The 25,240-nt window shown below is 50.5% G+C and overlaps 1 protein-coding gene and 1 long non-coding RNA gene across 29 annotated transcripts in view; both read right to left on the bottom strand.

Moving 5' to 3' along the window:
• Window positions 1–25,240, bottom strand: part of LDLRAD4 (low density lipoprotein receptor class A domain containing 4) — a 446,527-nt gene that overhangs the window by 240,879 nt on the left and 180,408 nt on the right. The window contains exon 1 of one of the 28 annotated variants that reach the window (XM_077974623.1): window positions 21,969–22,079. The gene's annotated coding sequence lies outside the window, so the exon portion shown is untranslated. 28 annotated transcript variants of the gene reach the window in all.
• LOC144336567 (uncharacterized) lies at window positions 12,270–20,562 on the bottom strand. Its single transcript, XR_013408455.1, has 2 exons — window positions 18,367–20,562; window positions 12,270–13,525 (listed from the first exon to the last, which is right to left on the bottom strand). It is a non-coding gene; the product is annotated as an uncharacterized LOC144336567 (long non-coding RNA).

The following is a 25,240-nucleotide window of genomic DNA, read 5'->3' as shown; positions in this document are numbered from 1 at the left end:
ATCTGTCATTCTGGACTCCTTACATGCTGCGTTTCCATCCATTAATGCAGATTAAGCCTCACTGTGTAAACAATAGCAAAACTGAATGTCAATTAAAAGGGTGCACATACCCATAAAGGTTTCCGTAAACTTCTTACTTTTAAATAATACTAAATGTGAGGAAGAGTTGTGAAACCACTAGAGTTCCTGTCTACTCTCCTTAACCCACCTTCTCCAGTGTTTACATCTGACAGCTGCAGGACAGTAATCAAAACTAAGAAATTAAATTGGCATTTTCCTATTACCTGAACTACAGACATTATTTGAATTTCACCAGTTTTTCTGAATAATGTCCCTTTTCTGTTCCAGGATCCCATCTAGGAGCCGGTGGTGTGTTTAGCTGTCCCGTCTCCCCAGTGCCCCCCATGCCATGTCAGGTCTGAAGTCCCTCCTTGCCTTTCAGAGCCTTGACACTCTTGAAACCTGCTGGTCCAGTGTTTTGCAGAATGTCCTTTGATTTCGGTTTGTGCAGTGTCTTATGAGAATTACAGCAAGTTTATGCGTTAGTGGAAAGAACACCACAGAGGCAGGGTGCCCACTCAGTGCGTTGTGCCCTGCGGTACCACGTACGGGTACGTTTATCCTTGCTGATGTTGACCTTGAGCACTCAGTGTTTGCCAGTTTCCTTCACTCTAAACTTACTATTTTCTTTTCATAAGTAATAAACATTTATACTTGGAAAGATACTTTCAGACTATTCAAATATCTTGTTTCTCCTTTCTCATTGACTAATTTCAGCACCCAGTATCAGATCTCACCTACAGCAATCATTATTATGATGTTCTGACGGTGATTTTCTATTTTCCTCAATTCTTCTACATGTACTAACTGAACTTCATCTGAAATTCTTCTCCTCCAGCTTGTGAATGGCCCAAGCTGTCCCTAATCTAAGAATGAAACAGTCCATTAAGAATTAGTTTAGAGAATGTTCATGCTGTCAGATACAATGCAAAACTTGCATATGTTCTAGAAACTAAGTAAGATACAGGTTGAAGATAGAAATGTTTGAGAATGTAAATTGCACAGAAGATATAATAGGTTAATAGTCTGGCCTATCAGTAGCTTAGTCTTCCTGTGTGTAATGGCCATAAATAAGAGACAAGGTTATTTAATAATCTATAGGCAGGGTAACCACAAACAATATGGTGAGGAATCATCTATAGTTAAGGACAGATCCCTAGAGGGTAATTCAGCATTTCAGACAGGATCCCCAAGGGGCCCACACATCTCCCCCCTTCCCTGGGAGGGGAGGTGGCAGACTACCCACCCCTTCCAGGCCCTCCTCAATCACTCGCCCACTACCACGAGGCCTGGTCTCATCTGTATTATGAAACTAGCCCAGTTATTTCCCTAGTGAAAAAACAAACAAACAAACAAAAACACAATAAACAGCGTGATTATACGATGTCACAGAGGTAATGTGGAAAACAGGCAGAACCCAGCTCCTTCTAGGCAGGCCTGTGTGGGGGTCAGGGGTGGGCTGTGACACAAAGGCAGGATCACACAGCTCCTCTGAAGTCTCAGTAGGATGTTCTCAGAGACCTTCGCTCTGTGCACACAAAGCCAAAGATGTAGCCATCATCACTTCAGTAAACTTATTTCCATTGCTTAAAAGGTAACCCATATTCACTGTATGGAATTTACAAAACCCAGCAAACTTTCTAAAAGCACAAGAAGAAGGAAGAAAAGAAGGAGAAGGAGGGAAAAAAAAAAGTTATGGGGGAAAAGAAGAAAAGGCATCCTAACTTCCAAGCCAAAAGGAAGCTCGATTAATAAGCTGTGTGCCTGCCTGTGATCCCAGCACTTTGGGAGGCCGAGGCAGGTGGATCACGAGGTCAGGAGTTCGAGATCAGCCTGGCCAAGATGGTGAAACCCCGTCTCTACTAAAATAACAACAATTAGCCAGGCATAGTGGTGGGCGCCTGTAGTCCCAGCTACTCAGGAGGCTGAGGCAGGAGAATCGCTTGAATCCAGGAGGCAGAGGTTGCAGTGAGCCTGGGCGACAGAACAAGATTTCATTGCCAGAATAAATAAATAAATACATGCTGGGTGCCTTCTACTGACTACGGTTTTCCACAGTTTACGCCCTACTACTCTATCCCTCTCCTTCCCACGTTTTTGTTTTTGTTTGTTTTTTGTTTGAGACAGGGTCTCACTCTGTTGCCCAGGCTGGAGTGCAGTGGCGTGATCATGGGTCACTGCAGCCTCAAACTTGAAGTCACAAGTGATCGTCCCACCTCAGCTTCCCAAGTAGCTGGGACTAAAGGCCTGGGGCCTGCACCACCACACCTGGCTCAATTCTGTAATTTTTGTAGAGACGGGGTTTCGCCATGTTGACCAAGCTGGTCGCGAACTCGTGGCCTCAAGTGATAGTCTCATCTCAGCCTCCCAAAGTACTGAGATTACAGGCATGAGCCATTGTGCCTGGACTTTATATTTCATATAGAATTGAATATAAGGTGATAGTAATTGTAAGACGCTAATTTTTATGTAACAATAAGAAAGAAAAACAAAATACACACAATTGTAGTTGTAAGACCTGATCAATTATAAACCAAATTCCAGTTTTGAAGATGTGGAAATAGGCAGGGAGTGCTGTTTGTCAAATTGACTAATTATGGTTTCTTAAACATGGAGTTCTTAACACAATTAATACAAAGGGACCTAGGTCCTGCCCTCAGGAACGTGGTGTGATAGACCCTAGTATAAGAAACACACAAATATGTCATTAAAAGCAATGGTGAGGGCTGTCAAGAAAAGATCTCCAAGGCAGACAGGCGGGCCCCCTGCCCTATCAGCTCCTGGCTCCCTTTCTCGGAAGCTGGCCAGGTCCACGCCCACCATTTGGCCAGGCAATGATTCTCTGAGCTCCAAATGGCCATCTGCTCCCAAGGGGGTGAAACCCTGGACAAGATGCACTCATACAGCTCCTACCAGTGTTACTACCCTCAGGTAACCCTGGTACAAATTAGATGAGATCAAGTGTGTTCAGGGTGGTATGGTCATAGACCTTGGTACAAATTAGGAAACTCAGTTAACATATGTAAGTGATGTGAGGCGCAGAGCACCGTCTTGTTCATCGTTGCCCCCAGCTGCGGTGCTAACACAGTGCCTGAGCACGGTGGGCATTCGGGAACACTGGGTAGATTTACTCGGGATAATCACTTCACTCTCAATTAATCTAACGCTATGATGAAGGAAAAACTACATTTTCCCATCAGCTAAACGACTTGTACGTCTCTAATAATAAATGAGAGCAGAGAAGCCCTGAAGCCACGTTCGGAGCAGCCTCTACGAGGGGTGCACCCGAGTCCTGCAGGTGACGTCCAGCAGCGTCGCCCACTCACACGCACGTTTACAACAAGGGCAGGAAAAGCTCCTCTCCCAGGGGCATCCTACACACTGTGCACAGAGAACCCATCAAAAAAAAAAAGCTTAAAGTGCACACCGCCACGCACTTTATTATTCTGTCCTGCAGCCCGCCACGCCATGCTAAGTTTATGGCGCATATGAAAGGGCAGAGGCTGACAGTCCTGGACTTAAATTGCCATTAATAAACAGTCACCACATTTTATTGCTGAGTCAGGGTCTGCTCTCCAAAGATTATGACTCAAGTCCACCTTCACCCACCACACACCATCCTAAGCACCCTGACAGTTGCATTTCTACTCAGGGACAGGCAGCCCTGGACGACAGACTTCCTCCCGTGAGTGCGCAGAGGCCCCTCAGCAGGTGCATCAGGGGACCACTGTGCTAAAAACTCATGGCAAGTGAGAGCAAGTGCAACCAGGCCTGGTGGGAGTCGGCCACAGCCAGCACCGTGGGAAACAGACTCCCACCCAGTCCAGGTCCCGGGAGCCTGCCCACCCCCGCCGCTGCCTCCCACTCCCACCCTGTCCAGGTCCCTGCCGCTGCCTCCCACTCCCACCCTGTCCGGGTCCCGGGAGCCTGCCCACCCCCGCCACAGGCTCCCACTCCCACCCTGTCCGGGTCCCGGGAGCCTGCCCACCCCTGCCGCAGGCTCCCACTCCCACTCTGTCCAGGTCCCTGCCGCAGGCTCCCACTCCCACCCTGTCCGGGTCCCGGGAGCCTGCCCACCCCCGCCACAGGCCCCCACTCCCACCCTGTCCGGGTCCCGGGAGCCTGCCCACCCCCGCCACAGGCCCCCACTCCCACCCTGTCCGGGTCCCGGGAGCCTGCCCATCTCTGCCGCAGGCTCCCACTCAGAGGCAACCAGAATGATGAGGCTCCTCTGAGAATTCCAGAGCAGGCAGGCCCAGCACAAAGGGGAAGCCTCTTTCCCAGTAAATAAAAGAATCATGCACACCACGGCATCGATGGGGCAGAGGATGACGTCCTCCTGACTGTATCCTCGTGTTGGGGTTCTACATGATGCCAGGCGTTCCAGCTTCTCTGGCACAAAGAAAATGCCCAGGGAGTGCTGATCATGTCACTTCCGGACACACAGAGGTCCCAAGCTTCTTGCTTACAGGTCACTGTCATTTCTAGGACTTGCAAGTAACTTGGAAAAACCAGTCCATGGCACCTTGGCACCATGTGTTCCCAACTGAGATCCGCGACTCTCTCAGGTAGAGGGCACTAAGGTCACTTGGCGGGGGGGGGTACTGCAAGTTCACCACGCGTCATCGCCGAGGACAAGATGGCAGGAATCCAGGACAGTGCTCCCCAGGGCACCCAGGCATAACACACGGGCCTGGGTGTGGGTCTCCTAGCACAGGGGCTGCCAGCGTGGGTGCCCGGCGCTATTAGATGACAGAATAAAATATGCTGCAAACATACAAGCAACATTCTCAGCCATAAAGACATGTGATATCGGTGTTTTAAAGTTGCACAGTAAGAATCACCGTGAAACCTTTACTGAGTTTAAAGAAACAGACTTAGGGAGGAACCGTCTCTCACGGCAAGATAAGCTGCCTGCTCCAGAGGACAGAAAGTGAGCTTCGACAGGAGCGGGCCCAGGAGCCTGGGTGCTCACCCACATCACTGTGGCACTCAGACACCCTCAGCTCAGAGCAGGACAGGGCCCTGCACACCACAGCTCATCAATCCACAGTGAAATGCTTCTAATTCCAATGGTGAAAACGCTTGCATAGGGGCCAGGCACAGTGGCTCATGCCTGCAATAATCTCAGCACTGTAGGAGGCTGAGGTGGGTGGACTGCTTGAGGCTAGGAGTTCAAAACCTGAGCAACACAGCAAGACTGTCTCTTAAAAAAAAAAAAATTTAATTAGCCAGGCATGGTGGCTTGTGCCTGTGGTTCCAGCAACTCGGGAGGCTGAAGCAGGAGGATAGGAGGATGGCTTGAGCTCAGAAGGTCAAGGCCACAGGAAGCTATGACTGCATCACTACTCTCCAGAATGGGTGACAAAGTAAGACCCCGTCTCAAAACAAAAAACAAAACAAAACAAAAAAACAGTGGTAGTGAACTTGCAGTTTACATTCTCCATTTTAAGATCACACATACTAGGTTAAGGGCCTGAGTTCAGTGTCAGATAACCTGGGTACAAAGTCCAATTCTGCCACCAGCAAGATGTGTTGTCTCTTCAAGCCTCAGCCTTTTGGGTATAAAACAGGTTCAATACCTACTTCTTGAAGTCACTGTGGAGATTAAATGAGATGCTATCTATGAAGTACTCAGCACAGCACCTGACCCATGGTACACAATTAAATGCTAACTAATACTATTGTATTTGTTCATCATTACTACCTTCTGCTTATGAAAAAAGCAAAAGTGCACTTCCCTTAGGAGACCTGTGACCTTCCCAGGGGTTCCCACTGCTTCAGGGCTCACAGAGGTCACACCTACTTCTACGACCTCTTCATTGGGTTGCGCTCACACTGCTTTTTTCTTTCCTTCTTCATACGACCTACGAGATTTGCGATTTCAGTTCTTTTGCATGCATTTCTGAAACACCACCGACAGCTGAAACGCCTATTAAAACAGGTCCTGAATTTTGTAGTTAACTTTTTAAGCATCTCAATATAAATTTTAAATGACAAGTGCAGCGCCCAGCACAAGAGCAGCGCCCAGCACAAGAGCAGCGCCCAGGGAGCGGGCTGTGTCCATGTGGGACAGCGTCCCACGGCTCCTCTGACTGCGGCTGTTGTGAGGGCACAGCCAGGCTGCAGTCACGCCGTCACGGCACTCTGCTCTGTGGAGATCTGGCCTCCGCGTGTCCCATGCACATCTCCACGCCTGTTTAGGGGAAGGGGAAACAGCGGGGACGCAGAGCAAGGGCACAGTGATGCCCCCAGGGGAGGGGCCTGTGCCACGGCACCCCCGACACACCTCAACAATGCTCAAGGAAGGCTCCATCCTGCAGGGCGCCTCCCACCTCTCTAAGACATTCATCCAGAAGCAGCAGAATCTGAAATTATGGCCCCTTATTAAATATACCTGGAGGGGGAGATGAAAGTCACTTCCCAGGCCACACTAGCCGAGCCATCGGGGCACAGGCAGGAGTCAGAGGCTCCGCCTCAGCCTCCCTCAGGTCAGAGTCATTGCACTCAGTGTAGACATCACCTCCTTACAAGCTGGGTGCCTCCACGGGGCAGGGCACATCCGGATCGCCTCCCTCTTCCACCCAAACATCCTCCCGCCAGCCCCAGCCACTCTCAATCATCACAGGCTTCTCAGACAACAGAAAAAAAACCTGCTTTAAGGTCATGGTCTCCCCACGCCCTTTCTTTGAGAGGTAAAATATATTAGAATCAATCTGAAATCTGTTCATTTATACCCTGGCTCCTAGAAAGACACACAGTCCCACTAGGATTTTGCAAGGCAGTAAAACACCCCCTGTTGAAAGAGAACTAAATAAGGTCATGACACAGGGCCACAAAATCACCAAATCACACACTCACCATCAGAAGGCGGTCTCAGAGACCATGTTAATTCCTGATTTCACAGAGAAACTGAGGCTCAGAGAGGCAAAGTAACTCACCCAAGCTCACACAGCATTGTGGGTTTCGCAATGCAGGAATGCCAACATACGCTCACTGCCCTTCATTCTGAAAGCAAACAGTTCTGCCATCCGTCCTCAGATGGACTGTTTCCTAATAACGACGCCATGAAGCGATCATGGGTCCTAGTGTCCGTCTAGGAAACTGCACCAGACCGATACATTTTTCTCCACAGAAGAGAGACTCCAGGCCCCACGTTTTATTTTACTCATCACAAAAGAACAGTTATTATTAACTCATTTTTAATAAAACACTTCCGTTCTTACTTTAAAAAAGAAACTGTATAAATGAACGAGGGTAAGAAAGTGAAAACTGCCTCATGCTGCTACTCAGGGCTGGTCCCTGTTAGCATTCTGGTATGCATCCGTCTATTAAGTCTTTGTTCTTTATTTTAAAAATCAGAATCACCCTCTTCTTGTTGTTTTAGCATGTACTTTTTTCCTCTTAAAAATGTATCATAAGCTTTTCTCCAGGACAGCAAATACTGTCTTTCAGTATCATTTTAATAGCCACATACTATTTCAGCATAAGAACATGCTATTATCATTTAACCATATGTCATTTGGAGACTGACTTAATGTTTTGATATTGTTGTTTCTAAGTTTTGATTGTGTCGGCCAATGGGAGAGCAACCCCTTCCAATCTCCTGTCATTTGCAAACGTGAAAAGCATGTTTTTCATCACCTTTACCTACATTCCTGATAAAACCTCAAGACAAAATTGTGAGATTTCCTTTCTGGTTGACATTTATGCATTCAACTTTCTTTGGGTTTTGCAATTTGGAATTTGAATGATGGAAGAGTCCCCAAATCATTACAAATACCATTTCATTCATTCAATATATGTTTGCTGATTGCTGTCTATAGAAGCAGCACTGACCTAGGAGCTACAGAAAAAAATGCAATGCATTAAAAATACCTTTGAAATGAGAACTCTTAGGACTCTTGGTCAAAAAAAAAAAAAAAACCCAGATTCAGCATCCCAAAAGTTGTAATGTTTTTCACTTAAAAACGAAGATATCTTTAATTTTTCGTAAGCCTCTTTTTAATTAAAAGAAGAGCCTGCAGGTGCCGAAACATGTTTTGGTAAATTCTATCTAGATTATAAAAATTGTTCACGTTATTGGAGACAAGAATCCTGTACTTCAAGATTTAGCTATTGGGAAACTATTAGCGCTAGAAGTGAGTTTCTGAAAATGGGATGTTTATAAGAGAAGTGTGAGCTCGGGTCAGGGTAGCAGGGTCCTGTAACCAAGCAGCAGCTGTGATTGTGAAGAAAGGGCAAGGACTGCCCTGATAGCTGCGCGGAAACCAGGACTCGCCCAGGGGCACAAGCAACAAGGAACGGGGCCCATGGCCTGAAGGCTCTGATGGAAAAGAAGGGAAAAGCATGTTGTTGATTCCTATCTTTTCAAAAGACGGTATTGAACGCTGAAATATCACGAAAAGTACATCAGATGTTCTCATTTTAGGTGAGAAGAGACAAAGCATGGCAGATGAAAGAGCGATCTGGCGAAGCGCCACGACTCTCTGTGCTGTTTCATCCTGCCGTCATCCCGGGTAAGGAGGAACCACCCTCGGAAACTGTGAAGTCAGTCCACAAACCTCAGGGAAGTGTGAGGATAACTTCCAGCAGGGCCTAGTGGCGCTGGTCACCTGCCAGAGCGGGGCTGAAACCACACAGAAGGAAAAAGCCTCAGAGTTCCCAAGGCAGGTCCAGCTTAGACGTGAACCCAGGCTGCGAGCAGATCCCAATCTCCACTTCTCTGGCCCCAAATGGCTGCAGCCTGCATCTGGGGAACAAAGACTGAGCAGAACATCGTCATTTGCTTCCTGCACCGGACTCCCCTGAAGACAGGCCCAGGCTGTCCGGACCTGAGTGTGGGGCATCCTCTCCACCACGGGCTGGGCGGCTTCCTTCCCAGGACCTCGGGGATGGACAGGAGCGTCCGCCCAGCCCCCGCCTGCCCCTCTCACGCTCGCACCGACACGTCCGAGCAACGCACTTACAAGGAGCCAGGAAACACAGAAAGTGCAGTGGCCCGAAATATAAAGCTCTTCTACTGTGCCGAAACTCAGTGTTGGAGAAAGGGACGGTTTTTTTTCCCCCCCAAAACGATGATTTAGAAAAAGACAATATAAACGTATTAAATATACAGCAAACATTCCTAGCCAAAATTGACAGTCTTAGCCAGCGTCTCCCTTCCTTTGGAAATGATGGAATTACAGTGACTGCCCACCTGCCTGTCCACTCCGGGCATGCGGCCTCTGGACGGCTGACACACTGTTCCCCAGACACCAACTCCGTTCCAGCCCGAGTCCTCTGCCCTGGCTGCTTTCTCCTGAGCCCGCTCTCCCTGCTCTCCATGTCCTTGCCCTCCCTTGTCCTTAGCAAGGCCTCGCCTTGCCCTCCTACCAGCAACGGCCATTCCCTATCCCTCGCCTACATCCTTCCCATACTTGATTTTCTTCGGGACCCGGATGCTGTCTGAAATGGCAGGATACGTTTGTTTACTCTATTCTGTCCCCCAGACACGTGTGAATTCCACGAACATGGGGTCTGCCTGCACCTTACTCAGCCCCGCGTCCCCAGTGCCTACCACAGTGCCTGGTACACAGCAAGTGCTCCAGGAACACATGTGAAGTCAATAAATCTAGAACTGGGCCTCAGCAGCTCGCCTCATGGCCTGTAAGTGAACCGCGTCCTGTCCTCCGTCATCCCTGTGCCAACAGCGAGGCTTCTAGTCAAAGCGTTTCAAGAGAATGTGTGAGAGAAGAAGGCTCTGCTCCCTCTCACGGGCTCGCTCGCGATATGACAGATGTGCCTGTGAACACGGCTGGGCTCGTCACTGTCCCGCTTCCTCTCCAGCCCTGGGCTCCCATCGTAAGTACTCTTTTCACCATCCTGGAGTGTCTCCTCCCCATCACCACATTTCTGAGAGTCAGGGCTGCTCACGTGTGCACGGACCACACACACAGAAGGGCCTCACGCCCAGCGCCCTCACCCCGGACTCTGACCCAAGCCTAAATTCCTGCCAGAAACAGAAATCCCTTCAGGCCTCCAGGATCTCAAAAGGACACAAGGAGGTGAATTAAAGATCCCGTCGCACTTTTTTTATATGCAGAAGTGAAATCGCCACACCTTGCATGATTCCCTCTTTTCCTCCCATGCTAAAGAATAACCTAACAGTGCAAGTATGTGTGACATGGACGAGCTGCCCCAAAGAAGCCTGCCATCCAAGCAAATTATGTAGTGTTTATTCAACGAACTATTTTCCTGTTTTGTCATTTCCAAGCACCTAGCCCAGTGCCCAGCGAAAAATTCAATGAAAGTTGGCCGGGCGCAGTGGCTCACGCCTGTAATCCCTGCACTTTGGGAGGCTGAGGCGGGCGGATCACGAGATCAGGAGATGGAGACCATCCTGGCTAACACAGTGAAACCCCGTCTCTACTAAAAATAGAAAAAATTAGCCGGGCGCAGGGGCGGGCGCCTGTAGTCCCAGCTACTCGGGAGGCTGAGGCAGGAGAATGGCGTGAACCCGGGAGGCGGAGCTTGCAGTGAGAGGAGATCACGCCACTGCACTCCAGCCTGGGCGACAGTGAGACTCCATCTCAAAAAAAAAAAAAAAAAAAAAAAAATCAATGAAATTCAGTAAGAGCTCACGCCGACTGGCTCTCTGGACCCAGAAACGTTTGCATCAAACAACCAACAGGGAAGAGTAACGGGAAAGATACGGAGTCTAAACTGCTTACCAACATGTTTGTTTAAATTCCATTTCCACTTTGTTACAAAATGCAGCAAAATAATAAAGAGTCTCACTGTGTGGAAATCAATCTTCACTGAATACATTCAGAACAATTCATCATGCGGGGACGTAAGTTCAACTTAGCAAGGCATCTACAAGAATCTGAGGCTTGTTCTGTTGTTGTTTAGAAATGAACTATTGACAGAAGAGTGTCTGTTCACGTGAGTTTACAGCGGGAATTCTGATAATGCTGCCGCCCCTGGAAACCCTTAGGAGCTATTCTTCTAAGGATGTCCTCAGATGCCACTGGCAAACAGGACACCCACGTGGCTCTGCAGACAGCGAGCTGGGGTCTCAGAGTTAGCAAATATTTGGGGGCCAGGTTTGGTCAATAAAGCAAGTCAACAGCTAACAACAGCCTGTTGCCATAAAGTCATGTTTTGAGTAGCAGCCGTGTGCCTGAAATAACAGTAACTATTTACTGTGTGTTTACACACGTGTCTGGCTTGGTTGCAAGTGCTTTATCTGCATAAATGGATGTATTTTCCCCAACACACCTCTAAAGTACCTATTGTTGTCATTTTCACATGACAGATAAGGAAGTTGAGGCACAGGGAGGTTAGGCTGCCACACAGGTGGCACAGCCAGGATTTGAGCCCAGTAACATGTACATGTGTCTAAACACATCACTGTCCTCTTCTCTCTAGGGAAAAATACATGCAGCTTTTTTTTTTTTTTTTTTTTTTTTTGAGACAGGGTCTCACTCTGTCACCCAGGCTGGAGTACAATGGTGTGATCACAGCTCACTGCAGCCTCAAACTCCAAGGCTCAAGTGAACCTTGTGTCTCAGCCTCCCGAGTAGCTAGGACTATAGGCACACGCCACCACATCTGGTGGCATCTTGCTATGTTGCCCAGACGGGTCCAGAACTCCTGGGCTCAAGCGATCCTCCTACCTCGGCCGCCCAAAGTGCTGGGATTACAGGTGTGAGCCATGGCTCCCAGCCCCAAACATCGTTACAAAGATGAAGCGCTGGGTGGCTGCATCTCCGTGCGTGAGCATACTCCATGCAAGTGGACGCGATACTGGGACCAACGCTCCGCAGGGAAGTGAGTCCCAGGCAACAGTAGACGGTTGCTACACTGCCCCGGGGGAAGGTGGGCTGCTCTGGGGGAAGGTGGGCTGCCCTGTGGCAGGGCCTGCTTCTGCAGAGAGGGATCCCCATTTCCAGGCTCATGGTCAGAGGCTGTGAGGACACCAGCACACTGCCTGTCCTCCCTGTGGGCACCAAACCCTCATCAACAGAGCACTGTCCACCACACATCAGCTGTTAGTGGCAGGGGCCGCCCATCTCCTTCAACCTGTCCTTAAGCCAAAACTGAGACCCTCATTCCCTACCCACAGCCACTCCCACTTTCCCACCCATCTTTCTGCTCCTTTACTTCCCATCAAGACCCACACTCAAATCTGAGCTCTTCCGACAAGCTGAATGGTATTGATGCAATTTTCTTTTTTTCAAAATTGTTTATGTTCATTGTGGTAAAATGTACGTAACATAGAATGTCCCATTTTTCCCCATTTTCAGGTTTGCACACTCACACTGCTATGCAAGCATCACCACCGTGACACCGTTCTGCTTTCACGCCTAAGCATTCCAAAAGCAGAATGACAAATGCCAGTGAGGTTATCTAAGGTAGACATGCAAAAGTTTGTATTTTCCAACTTAGAACACAGACAACCCTATCAAAGGCTTAGTATCTGCATTCGGTTTGGAGCTTCAGCCTCCGGCCTCTCTCCCTCCATCCCCTCCTGCCCCGACTCAGTTTGAAGGAAACGGCCACAGTGGGAGGATCTGAGACAGCCCCACACTCAACCCTGACACGGTGGCCCCCACTGGTCAGTGCGTCCTCGAGGAGGGTCTCTCGGGCCTGTGCAGATCCTGAGCCACAAACTCAGATCACGCCCACACCTCCTGGGGCTGTCTCAGGGAGCACACACGGCCACATATGCGAAAGCACCTGCCGTGGCAGACAATTAATCTTCACTCCTTATGTCAGCTCTGTGAAACAGCGTGCGCAAGATCAAGATAGCATCCTTCCAAAAGGGCAGGGAAAACACCCTGAATTTTCTGCAATTTTATCACAAAAGAAAAAAATGAGTGTAGATGATAGACCAGCCTGGTTTTCTCCCCAACTCCCCGTGCGAGGAGTGCTGTGCCGTGGTGACACCGTGCTTTGTCGTCCTGGGGCGGGGCCTGCTGAGTCCCACGGCTTTCTCAGTGAGTGCCAAGGACACTGCTACTCTAGGGCCCTACAGACAAGATAACAAGAAACAGGTGGTGGGATTCGGAAACACTGATCTCAGGATGATTTCCCTAAGAAGTCAGGCAAACCCAGCAGGGCACACTGGCTCATGCCTACAATCCCAGTGCTTTGGGAGGCCACAGCGGGAAGATCACTTGAGGCCAGGAATACAAAACCAGCCTGGAAAATACAGCAAGACCCTACTGCTGCAAAAGGGCATTAAAGTTTTTAAAAATTAAAAACAAAAGTCACCTTGGGAGGCCGAGGTGGGTGGATCACGAGGTCAGGAGATCAAGACCATCCTGGCTAACATGGTGAAGCCCCATTTCTACTAAAAATACAAAAAATTAGCCGGGCGTGGTGGTGGGCACCTGTAGACCCAGCTACTTGGGAGGCTGAGGCAGGAGAATGGTGTGAACCCGGGAGATGGAGATTGCAGTGAGCCGAGATCGCGCCACTGCACTCCAGCCTGGGCAACAGAGCGAGACTTGGTCTCAAAAAAAAAAAAAAAAAAAAAAAAAAGAAAAAGAAAAAAAAATAAAGTCAGGCAAACCCATCAACAGCTGGGGCTGGTCTCTCCCTCAGGGCTGGCAGACCTAGCAAGCCTAGGACAGAACCCCCATGTGAAACAGGCACACCCGCATCTCCTTAAGGAGTCTGGGGGCCTGTTGTCTACTTAGCAACTGGAATATGGGTTCTTTAAAGTACAATACGGCACCCAGAAACATTTAGTAACAGGTATTTTCTTCTGTACAGTCTCTGCAGCTGCACTGTCAGCCCCTCTGTACCCACAGTGTCCGCATCCAGCCCTCTGCACCCACAGGTTCTGCATCCAGCCCTCTGTACCCACAGTCTCTGCATCCAGCCCTCTGTACCCACAGTCTCTGCATCCAGCCCTCTGCACCCACAGTCTCTGCATCCAGCCCTCTGCACCCACAGGTTCTGCATCCAGCCCTCTGCACCCACAGTCTCTGCATCCAGCCCTCTGCACCCACAGTCTCTGCATCCAGCCCTCTGCACCCACAGTCTCTGCATCCAGCCCTCTGTACCCACAGGTTCTGCATCCAGCCCTCTGCACCCACAGTGTCTGCATCCAGCCCTCTGTACCCACAGTCTCTGCATCCAGCCCTCTGCACCCACAGTCTCTGCATCCAGCCCTCTGCACCCACAGTGTCTGCATCCAGCCCTCTGCACCCACAGTGTCTGCATCCAGCCCTCTGCACCCACAGTGTCTGCATCCAGCCCTCTGTACCCACAGTCTCTGCATCCAGCCCTCTGTACCCACAGTCTCTGCATCCAGCCCTCTGCACCCACAGTGTCTGCATCCAGCCCTCTGCACCCACAGTCTCTGCATCCAGCCCTCTGCACCCACAGGTTCTGCATCCAGCCCTCTGCACCCACAGTCTCTGCATCCAGCCCTCTGCACCCACAGTCTCTGCATCCAGCCCTCTGCACCCACAGTCTCTGCATCCAGCCCTCTGCACCCACAGGTTCTGCATCCAGCCCTCTGCACCCACAGTCTCTGCATCCAGCCCTCTGCACCCACAGTCTCTGCATCCAGCCCTCTGCACCCACAGTCTCTGCATCCAGCCCTCTGTACCCACAGGTTCTGCATCCAGCCCTCTGCACCCACAGTCTCTGCATCCAGCCCTCTGCACCCACAGTCTCTGCATCCAGCCCTCTGCACCCACAGTCTCTGCATCCAGCCCTCTGCACCCACAGTCTCTGCATCCAGCCCTCTGCACCCACAGTCTCTGCATCCAGCCCTCTGTACCCACAGTCTCTGCATCCAGCCCTCTGCACCCACAGTCTCTGCATCCAGCCCTCTGCACCCACAGTCTCTGCATCCAGCCCTCTGCACCCACAGTCTCTGCATCCAGCCCTCTGCACCCACAGTGTCTGCATCCAGCCCTCTGTACCCACAGTCTCTGCATCCAGCCCTCTGCACCCACAGGTTCTGCATCCAGCCCTCTGCACCCACAGTCTCTGCATCCAGCCCTCTGCACCCACAGTCTCTGCATCCAGCCCTCTGCACCCACAGTCTCTGCATCCAGCCCTCTGCACCCACAGTCTCTGCATCCAGCCCTCTGCACCCACAGTCTCTGCATCCAGCCCTCTGTACCCACAGTCTCTGCATCCAGCCCTCTGCACCCACAGTCTCTGCATCCAGCCCTCTGTACCCACAGTCTCTGCATCCAGCCCTCTGCACCCACAGTCTCTGCATCCAGCCCTCTGCACCCACAGTGTCTGCATCCAGCCCTCTGTACCCACAGGTTCTGCATCCAGCCCTCTGCACCCACAGTGTCTGCATCCAGCCCTCTGCACCCACAGTGTCTGCATCCAGCCCTCTGCACCCACAGTCTCTGCATCCAGCCCTCTGCACCCACAGTCTCTGCATCCAGCCCTCTGCACCCACAGTCTCTGCATCCAGCCCTCTGCACCCACAGTCTCTGCATCCAGCCCTCTGCACCCACAGTCTCTGCATCCAGCCCTCTGCACCCACAGTCTCTGCATCCAGCCCTCTGCACCCACAGTGTCTGCATCCAGCCCTCTGTACCCACAGTCTCTGCATCCAGCCCTCTGTACCCACAGTCTCTGCATCCAGCCCTCTGTACCCACAGTCTCTGCATCCAGCCCTCTGCACCCACAGTCTCTGCATCCAGCCCTCTGCACCCACAGGTTCTGCATCCAGCCCTCTGCACCCACAGTCTCTGCATCCAGCCCTCTGTACCCACAGTCTCTGCATCCAGCCCTCTGCACCCACAGTCTCTGCATCCAGCCCTCTGCACCCACAGTCTCTGCATCCAGCCCTCTGCACCCACAGTCTCTGCATCCAGCCCTCTGCACCCACAGTCTCTGCATCCAGCCCTCTGCACCCACAGTCTCTGCATCCAGCCCTCTGTACCCACAGTCTCTGCATCCAGCCCTCTGCACCCACAGTCTCTGCATCCAGCCCTCTGCACCCACAGTGTCTGCATCCAGCCCTCTGTACCCACAGTCTCTGCATCCAGCCCTCTGTACCCACAGTCTCTGCATCCAGCCCTCTGTACCCACAGTCTCTGCATCCAGCCCTCTGCACCCACAGTCTCTGCATCCAGCCCTCTGTACCCACAGGTTCTGCATCCAGCCCTCTGCACCCACAGTCTCTGCATCCAGCCCTCTGTACCCACAGTCTCTGCATCCAGCCCTCTGTACCCACAGTCTCTGCATCCAGCCCTCTGCACCCACAGTCTCTGCATCCAGCCCTCTGCACCCACAGTGTCTGCATCCAGCCCTCTGTACCCACAGTGTCTGCATCCAGCCCTCTGTACCCACAGTCTCTGCATCCAGCCCTCTGCACCCACAGTCTCTGCATCCAGCCCTCTGTACCCACAGTGTCTGCATCCAGCCCTCTGTACCCACAGGTTCTGCATTTATGGATTCAACTAACTGCAGACTGAAAACACTGAGGTAAAAATACAAACAACAATAAAACAATAAAAAATAGGCCAGGCGCAGTGGCTCACACCTGTAACCTTAGCACTTTGGGAGGCCAAGGCAGGAGGATCGCTTGAGCCCAGGAGTTTGAGACCAGCCTAGGCAACATGGCAAAACCCCGTCTCTACAAAAAATAAACGATTAGCCAGACGTGTTGGCACCTGCAGTCCAAGCTACTCAAGAGGCCAAGGAGGGAGGATCACTCGAGCCCAGGAGGTTGAGACTGCAGTGAGCTATGATGGCACCACTGCACTCCAGCCTGGGTGACACAGCAAGACCCTGTCTAAAAAGTAAAAAATACAACTTTTTAAAAAAATAGTATAACAAGTATTTACACAACATTTACATTGTATGTGGTTTCATAAGTAATCTTACGTGTGTTATAAGTATATGCACCATCATTTTATATCACGGACTTGAGCATACACAAAGGACAACAAGGCTGACTGTGCTAACAGAGCACAGAATTAGATGCCCAACTAGGGCACCGTGTTAGTATTTTGTATTCTTTCATTGCCCCTAGGAAATCCTGAACTCGGAGACGTCTTTCTCACACCACCCTGGAGTATTCTACAAATGCCATCGTTAACTGAGAGGAAAAAGAGTCCATACTCCCATATTGGACCATTATTGGTTAAAAATGTTTAATGGAACCATAAACCACCACCCAGATGTTAAACTTGTTTATTTTTGCATCCCATTTCTGGGTTCCCCCATTTAAACATAGTATCCCAAAAAACAGAGACCCGGGACTTGACTTCGAGCCAAGTTTGAAGACCCTTGGCCTGTGACGACTCCATGAGACTCTGGAGGAGAGGCCATTATCAGCCCAGCATGGGCAGGCGGCAGGGCTCAGGTTCAGCTAAAAGCCCTATCAGACAGGATGTAAGGAACCAGAGGGGAAGCCACAGCCACGTGCTGCAGATCCCCACCCCCAACAGCTCCCACCCCCAACAGCTCCCACCCCCAACAGCTCCGATGGGGACAACAGCTCCCACCCTGCCAGCCCCACCCCCACGCCAGCCAGTTCTGACCCCCATAATAGCTCCCACCCCCAACAGCTCCCACGGTGACAACAGCTCACACCCTGCCAGCCCCATCCCCACGCCAGCTCCCACCTCCACACCTGCACGGGATGTCATCAGAGTTAACTGTGCAGATCGTGATGACACTTGGACTGTACACCCCTGAGACACAAGTATGGCATGACGACTGTTAAATATCTGCTAAATGAACCCCTGATTTTTATGAGGCCTTTCTGTATAGTCAACTTCAAGAAGACGATGAAAGAAGACGGAGAAGAACATCTGTTGAGCACCACTATAAGCCAGACTCTGTTTCGGTACTTCACAGATGTTATTTCACTCAATCCCTATACAGAACCTACTCACTGGCCATTATCTCTACCTCAGTGTGGTGAAGAGTGCACTTCAGAGAGGTCAGCTGATTCATCCATGTCACAGAGCAGGAACTGGAGGGTGACTGGGGCTGGCTGCTCCTGCTGGAACAATGCCTTTCCCAGCCTCTGAGCTCATCCTCCAACAGAGAGCACAGAAGAATCCAGTATGAAGGACTCTAGGCCGGGTGTGGTGGCTCACGCCTGTAATCCCAGCACTTTGGGAGGTCGAGGCAGGCGGATTACGAGGTCAAGAGATCGAGACCGTCCTGGCTAACATGGTGAAATCCCGTCTCTACTAAAAATACAAAAAAATTAGTGGGGCGTTGTGGCGGCGCCTGTAGTCCCAGCTTCTCGGGAGGCTGAGGCAGGAGAATGGCGGGAACCCGGGAGGCGGAGCTTGCAGTGAGCTGAGATCGCGTCACTGCACTCCAGCCTGGGTGACAGAGTGAGACTCCGTCTCAAAAAAAAAAAAAAAAAAAAAAAAAAGGGCTCTAGAGACATCCATACACTAACAGAGAAGGAGGGTAGGACCCAAGAAAGTACGAGAGGCCACGTATGGAAGCAGCCACCTGCTTTCTGCACGTTTGATTTCTCTAGAGCTAAGTGGCTCCATTTTAGGGATAACTACAACATCGAGATGTACAACGGACAAAAGCCAGCATTTTCCAAAGAACCCAATGAGACACGTAGGTTGCTCTGATCCTGGACACTCAGTGGCAGGGGTTCATCTTAAACGATGCTCATAGTTACTGACAGCAGAGCCAGCATTCAAACTGGTCTAGGCTGTGCTGTCAGCCCAACATCCAGCAACGAGCAGCCACCATCACGGAGCCTCCCTATGGGATGCTCTCATCATAAATAAAAAGAGCTGGAAAATGAAAGGTTTCAGCAAACAAACTCATCTGTCAGATTAAATATTAATTGGAACACTTCTGACTTCATAATTTTTATATTTAATTTCTTTTGATATTTTAGCTATTTAAGAGCTATAAAAAGATATTTATAACTATCTTTGTGTTGTACACACTCAAGTAACCTTAAAATAAATATAGTTTCAGGGAATACTGAAATTATTTTTCACCCTTATTTAAAATGGGCAAGTACACATCTCAGACACGAGACTACCACAATGCCTCTAAAACAAAAGAAGATAATCACATTTGATTATCCTGAAACAGTATAGAATGGTTTACTGGGAAGAAAATGGAGAAGAGTTTGGTGCTTGTACGAATAACAACATAAATTACATGTTATTTACACACAGAAACGTTATTAATTAAGGTGAGGTTTATAACTGAGGACTACATTCGAGGCTAAACAGCATCAAGGAAAAACCAAGTACAAACACCACAGTATGTGCAAATGGCTCTCTCAACAAACTTAACTTCCCTGGAGAAAAAGCATTTGAGATTTTTACAAAAAGCCATTATCAATCATTTCTACGTCTACTAAAATGCAAGCAGGAAGACTGTCTAGGCTTCTCCTGTGCCCATCACAAAAGACTACATGGACCTAAGACAGATCCTGAAGATGGAGAGCAAGGGGGTGGAAGGAGAGAATCTGCAGGAGATGAGAAAGCATCAGCAACAGCATCGCCATTAAACGCTGCACAAACAACTGAGAGGTGGGCTCACAGTCACTGTGTCCAGAACTCTGGTCACAGCACGAGAATGAAGGAAGGCAACTCTGGGGGGCCTCGAACTGCAGGACAAGGAGTCCGGACTCTTGTTATGAAGCAAGAAGCAGCCCTGGAAAGTTCTGGGGCAAGGGAAACTTATCACTAAAACCTCACTCTAACGAGCACCGGCAGAACGAGACAGAGGAGAGAACGGAGGCAGGGAGACGGTCTCATGACACTGTTTCCTCGCAGCACTTGACATACACCTGGCAAGAGCTCCGTCAATATTTGCCCAACAGAAGCAGCCTGCCGGGGACCACTGCGCTTGCGCAGGTGGGACAGGCACACGGGAGCTGCAGATGGTGGGAGGCGACCCCCAAAACATTTGTGGCTTCTCCAGAGTGCGCGCTATGAGAAGCTGTCCTTGCCTGCTGTTCCCTCTCAAACGCCTTCCAGGTCTTGTCACTGGGAGAACACTGCCCGCTGTCTGCCCACCTGGGACCTCCACACTGCACAGCCCCACATTAAAGACTGAAAAGTTCTGTAGGAAAGAAACTGGTTCAAGTTGCTTCTTCCAAGCTTTGGCCATGAATTCACTCCCACTCCTTTCATGGAGGAACAGCTCTCAGTATGTCCTAAAGCAAGCGTTCTCTGGGCAGCTCTGGGAGGCGGGGGCTGAGGGCATGCCTGGGTCAGCCACAGGCGCAACCTTGCAGAGGAGAGGGATGAGGAACGCGCGGAGGGTCTGTGGGGTGGGAAGGGCACGTTGGGAGCTGCTGCTGAACCCAGCAGCCCAGTCACACCCCCAGCAAACCGACATCCTCCACTCGGAGCCCGCAGGGTAAACAGCTCCAACTATCCCATTTACGTGATTCTTCTTCTCCAGTCTCATTAGTGGCTGAGAAAACTTGGTCACCAACATCCACAAAATAGCACTTTCAGACAGACAAAGACTACTAACTACCTTCCTCCTCCTTTACAGGCGAAATAACCTAAATTCATTTAACAATTAGATCTGATTCTCCTTTCACCGGAAAGATTCACTACAAATTCTACGGGAATTTGGTTCACTTACCTAGTTATTGAGGTTAAATGTTTTTTCTCTAACACTGAAATAATTTAAAAAGTCTAAGAAAATTAATTGTGCAAAAACTTTTCAGTATCTAAGTGTGGCACCATGGGCCGGGAAGGGGCAGAACCTCAAGCCAGCAACATCTTTAGGACGTGTGCGGTGACACCAGGCAGGATGCGCTCCAAGTCCGTTGAAAGCACAAGAAACCTCAGATGAAATCTGCACCGTGATGGCACCTGGGATGGAGGCTGGCGGACCCAGCCTGGAAGGGTCCCTGCGTCCCTCTGCTCAGAGGAAATGGGGGTTTGTTTTTAGGACGGACAGAGTCGTATCTTTCCAGAGGCCATTCACCTATATCATTGCCTCAATGAATGACAGCCAGGCAGAACGAGGGCCTGGAAGAACAAAAACAGTAAGTTTTGGACATCCGCGTTTTTACGTGCTCAAGTGTAACATGAGGGTGCAACACACGGCACTCAGGCGGCCTTCAGAGCCGCACGCTGCAAAGAGCTTCACAGACGCCCTGTGAGGCAGACGAGGGCTGCTCCACGCACGGCTGAACCGTGGGGGACACGCCCAGTTCTGAGCACGGTCACCGCGAACAGGCGACCGGCAATGGAAGGAAGCCAGTTTCAGCGTAGCCTCAAAAGTTAGGATCAACCAATTCTTCTGGAAATTAAATTATGAGCTTTAACAGAATTCACATCTTTGGACCCAATAATTTTGCCTCGGGGAGTTCATCCCAAGGAAATAATCAAATATACAGAAGAGCTTTTATGCACAAAGGTGTTCATCAAAGCGTTATTCATAAGGGTGAAAACTGTCAAAAACAGGACTATCCAACAATAGCTACACAATTTTAAAATTCAAGTACATGTACATGAAAATACTATGCAGCAATTTAAAATCGTATTTATAAGAAAAATGCTCATAATGTAACGTTAAAGGGAAAGATCAGGTTACTATATTAAATACTATTATGAACACAGTTCTGTAGGAAGAAATTTGCAAAAGAAAAGACTGGAAGGATGTAAGCCAAAATGTTGCCTGAAGAAAGATTCCCATGGCAAAGATGTGTGCAGGAAATTATTTTTCTTCTTTTGACTCTTGAGCTTTCCAAGTTTGCTTACAATGAGCAGATGTTACTTGTAAAAGGAAAAAAATTGATTTTTGATATAAAATAGTATCTAAAGGACTGAAATCATTTCTAAATTGTATATGCTAAGAAAATTAAAAATAATGTATCCCAATTCCTGTATGCAAGCATTCACCTAAGATCATAATTAAGAAGTTAAATGTGCAATATGCGTCTATGTGAGTATACCCACACTCACCCAGGAGGCACGAGGTGCGTGAACTCCATCACGCAGGACTGCCGGCCTGGCATGCGGACAGGGGCCCTCCAAACTCCTACCACCCTCATGGTAATTTCACACGCTCCAAACAAACGCAGCTCCCCGGCAGGTCTCCCAGTCCTCCCCCACAGCCGGAGCGCCGCCCAAAACCCTCTTAAAGAGGAATTCTGAGCCTCCACCCTCCAAGAGAACTGGAACGTAAAGTGACAAATTTCTTTCAGTGGACGTACGGTTAACCGCCCAGGGACACTTGCCTGGCCCTAACACATGATTTAAAGCCTAGGGAAGATGCCTCGATGCCTGATCTAAGGGGAGACTCCTTTCCATTAGCCCAGAGAATCAGCAAAATCCAAAATTTTAAAAACAGCAACCCAACTAAGGCAGTGGGCTGGGCACCGGGCTCCTGCTCACCTCCCTCTAAAGCTCCACCTTCACCCAGCTGCCTGGGCAGGCAGAGCGTGTCAGCCCTTCATCCTGCACCACAGGGACTCTTACAAACTATGTGGGCAGACAGAGGGGCAGGGAGACCAAGAATAAAAATGAGGAGCCAAGTCTCCAGGGACCCAGCTCCAGAGAAGGCCAGGCACTCACATCTCCTCATCTCACTGCTGGTTACTTCCTAGAGAGAGATGGGGAAGCTACAACTGCTGCCCTGCAGGTGCCGGCGCACCCCACAGTGTGAACGCTATTCAGCACGCGATGGTCTCCTGAGAACAGGTAGACCCATTATTTGGATCCCCCCGCTGAAGGAACGGCGCAAGTCAGGTGATTTCTTTTTGAGACATGACCCCCTCGAGCACCCTGGCATCTCTCTGAACACTGCTCTGCTGGGTGCCGGCTCCCAGTGCTTCCCAGACTTTAAAGTGAGCCAGGCACCTGGGATCTTGTGGGGATGAGAGTCCTGATTTAGCAGGTCTAGGTGATGCCAAGACCCAATAAATCTCAGTCTCTGAGGGTGATACCCAGGGGGTGGAGAAGCTCCCCAGGGAACCCCGTGTGTACCTGAGGCCACACAGCGTGAGACAATCTGGAGAGGCCACCGGCACCAGCCAGTTCCTGCATGCACCGAGCGTGCCCCGCGGGGAGCAAGGCCAGCATGACGGCGCCGGCCTCAGAGTTGCTGTGACGCCTGGCAAAGGACACACAGCGGGAGCACGGTGCCCAGCACACTGCGGCTCCAAAACGGCGGCTGTGGCGTACACCCCACCACTGCCGCCGGCACACCTGTTACTCAGCCAGGCTGACATTGCGGGGAAGAGGCCAAAGTACGGAAATGAATTCTTGGGAAACTCACAAATGTGAGCTGAAAGACAGGAGCCAAAGTATGCTCAGCACAAAGAAATGATAGAATGTGCAGCGATGAGCACGGCCGATTAGCCTGACATGTTCACTGCACAACACATACATGTATCCAAACGTCTTACTGGAACCTGCCAATACAGACAACTACTATTCATAAATTACAAATGAAACAAAAACGGGAGCTGGGGAGGAGCGACAAGTGGGTGGCTGTGAGCGAGAGGGGAGGAAGGGCTGACGCAGGCCCCAGGGCTAACAGCTGCCGTACACCTTGGCTTCACATGTGAGAGGTGCTGTGCTACCTGCAAGAATCCTCCAGGCAGAACCCCGGGATTCTGAGGATTCCAAACACAGGCTCAGTGAGGCCTTTCCCTTTCCCTTGGGGCAGAGGAACCCCCAGCACCCCAGAGTGTGAGGATGGCGTGGCTGTGTCAGTGGAAGCCACGTGGACCAGCATCAGGTGCAGCAGGGTGAGGAGACGGCCCCAGAACCCTGGCCTCTGTGGGCCACCCTGCAGCCTCCACCCTGCAGTCAGGTCCATGGACAGGGCAGCTTCCTAAAAGAGTGCACCGCTCTTCCTCCGGCTCTTTTTGTCCCACGCTCACTTCCTTTTCTTTTCTTGTTCCCTCTTCCTCCCAGAACTACTCTGAAGAGATTCCTTACGTCCACTCCTAGGTGCCGCTCCTCCCCAGCCTGGGGTGTAGGGACAAGGGACAAGGAGGCTGAGCTCACATCCAGCCACTTCTCAGTTGCTTCTGCTGCCCACCCCCGCCTGGAGCGGAGGGTGTCCACGAGGGAGCTGCTCCTGAGACGGAAACAGCTGGAGCACACACGGTAAGGGTGAGGAGGGGCAGGGTTTCCAGACAGCTGGGCTGCAGGTACGAAGATGGTTCCAGAGAGCTTGGTTTTGCACGTGCTCCCCCAACCCTTCGTCTACACAGCTGCGGAGCTCATCCACGTGGGCCAGAGGGCAACCAGCCCCTCACAATCCGGAGGGAGGCATCTACACAGCTGCCAAGCTCACCAGCACGGGCCCGACTCGCCTCTCACACCTCGGGGGAGGCAGTGTCACTGAGACCCCACGTCACAGACGTGGTGGAAGCTGCCTCAGGAGGTCGCCTGCAGGTGCGCACGGACGCGGCCAAGGCTGGGAAGAACCGTCCCCTCATTCTTCCTTGGAGCAGCACCACAGTGGCGCTCCATCTCTTCACACTGAAGCCACAGGGAGCGTGGAGGAGTGCGAGGCTGTCTAGGAGCTGACGTCTAATCCAAGGAGAAGGCCCGTGCCAGTCAAGCCCGAGCCCCTGCCCCTCTCTCCAGGCGTCCCAACAGCCTGACCTGCTCCCTCCACAAAATCTGAAAAGCTGCAAACTTCTGGGACTCGTGGAACCAGAGAATAGGGTCACTTCTTGTGACTATTTCTACCACTTTTCTTTAAAATAAAAAGCAAATCCCCCAAAACCTCTTTTATGTAAACACGTTCTCCCTGGATTTCATGAGGTTCCTCAATGTCACAGAGCCCAGTCTGTCTACAAGGAGCCAGAGGCCCAGAGGATTAAGTGGCTTCCTGGGATGTTATGTGAATCAGACAAAAGAGCTAGGATCTGAATTCAAAATCCCCTGTGTCTTGGGTGAGGGCTCTGGGTGCCAGCCAGACTGTGTGGTTCCCTGCAAACTGGGGTGTCCCACTTCTCCCCGCTCACTGCAAGACGAGTTCTGCCCAGCTGTCCCAAGCACACAAATAAATCTGAGAAATTAAAGATGGGGAGGGATCAAGCACACATCAGCAATTAATCTTTTCCCTCGGAGAATCTTCCCGGTTCTGTAAAGAAACCACACTTCCCCTACCCTCGCTCAGCAAGCGACACATTTCCTTAGAGAATAGAGACTTGGAAGACGCTGCGAACACTGCAGGATATTGTGTGTAGACTATCATTCAACAAAAACAGAAG

Source organism: Macaca mulatta, chromosome 18 (assembly GCF_049350105.2).
Source record: "Macaca mulatta isolate MMU2019108-1 chromosome 18, T2T-MMU8v2.0, whole genome shotgun sequence".
In the NCBI taxonomy this organism is placed as follows: Eukaryota; Metazoa; Chordata; class Mammalia; order Primates; family Cercopithecidae; genus Macaca; species Macaca mulatta.
This window is presented reverse-complemented; position numbering and strand designations above follow the sequence as displayed.